The sequence below is a fragment of the Pinus tabuliformis genome, chromosome 8, assembly GCF_031772625.1.
Source record: "Pinus tabuliformis cultivar Carrire ecotype Pingquan chromosome 8, CPIR1, whole genome shotgun sequence".
In the NCBI taxonomy this organism is placed as follows: domain Eukaryota; kingdom Viridiplantae; phylum Streptophyta; class Pinopsida; order Pinales; family Pinaceae; genus Pinus; species Pinus tabuliformis.
In genome coordinates this window covers 615,543,546-615,544,694 of record NC_142294.1, presented here as the reverse complement: position 1 = coordinate 615,544,694, position 1,149 = coordinate 615,543,546, and the positions used below count along the sequence as shown (strand labels likewise).

General features: G+C 37.8%; 1 non-coding gene across 1 annotated transcript; it reads left to right on the top strand.

Annotated features, from left to right (window-relative positions):
• The first annotated feature begins 817 nt into the window (after positions 1–817).
• TRNAV-GAC (transfer RNA valine (anticodon GAC)) lies at positions 818–889 on the top strand. Its single transcript has one exon. It is a non-coding gene; the product is annotated as a tRNA-Val (tRNA).
• Positions 890–1,149: the final 260 nt, after the last annotated feature.

The following is a 1,149-nucleotide window of genomic DNA, read 5'->3' as shown; positions in this document are numbered from 1 at the left end:
ATCCATATCTATCTGAGATATGATCTGATCGACTACGTAAGTCCACACGAATAGCAACCGATACCAGGGAGAGTATACGGAAAAGAAAGTTATTTTTGATCTGATATGATGAACTGATGAACGGCATCAGTCCTATATCTTGTTTCTGTGGACCGGTGGAAAAGTGAGGGCTCAGCGGGAAGAGGATTGTACCACGAGAGAGCGAAGGGGTCAACCTGTTCCGAATAGACAACATGGATTTTGGAAATGTAGTTGTACTCTTACATCGATCCAGATCAAGAAGTATTTCCATCCACGGGGATAAATATTTGCTCGCTAGATGAGAGGATAGCAGTGCTAGTTACAAATTCTGTTCCGGTAGGATTTCACTTTATTTCTATAAAGTAGTTAACGGTTGCATAGGGTCTTCTCCTTGGTGCAAGAAGAACAATTTGATCCGTATCATCTCTGTATAATCTTGACTCGATCTTGTTCTCCTTGTTCTTCCAAACAATATTGAGTTCTTTCCGTACGCACTAGTGCTAGATCGGATCAAACATGCTGATTCAAGTTCATGTAAAACTTGCTTGATCAATATAGGTAAAATATTACTGATTTTACGGGACAATATGTTATGATTTGAATCAGTAGGAAATACTACTTTTGACAGGATTCACTCAGAATAGGCTCCAATTTTTTTTTCGTAGTAGTGTGAAAAGAAGGAAGGTCTGGCTTCAAGTTGTTCGAGATAAAATAGTGGGATAGTTGTGTTGAGTCTCTTGACCCTTTGGTAAGTTATTATTCATAAGTCAGTTCTCCTTCCAGATGAGAGTAGGGAAGGGATATAGCTCAGCGGTAGAGTGTCACCTTGACATGGTGGAAGTCATCAGTTCGAGCCTGATTATCCCTAAACCTAATGTAAGCCCTTCCATATTTTTTGGCCAATGGTATAGTAGTACTTACATTATCGATCCTCATATATCGCTTCAATCATCAAAGTAGTATGATTGATAGAAAAAATTTCTATTGAATTAAACTCTTTCCTATCCATAACTTTATGGAACTTGGAAATGAAACACCGGAAGAATATTTAAAGCCTTTCACTCAAAATTTGTTGAGATTTCTACATCTTTTACTATCTTTCCAATTGAAAAGATATTACAATCGGGA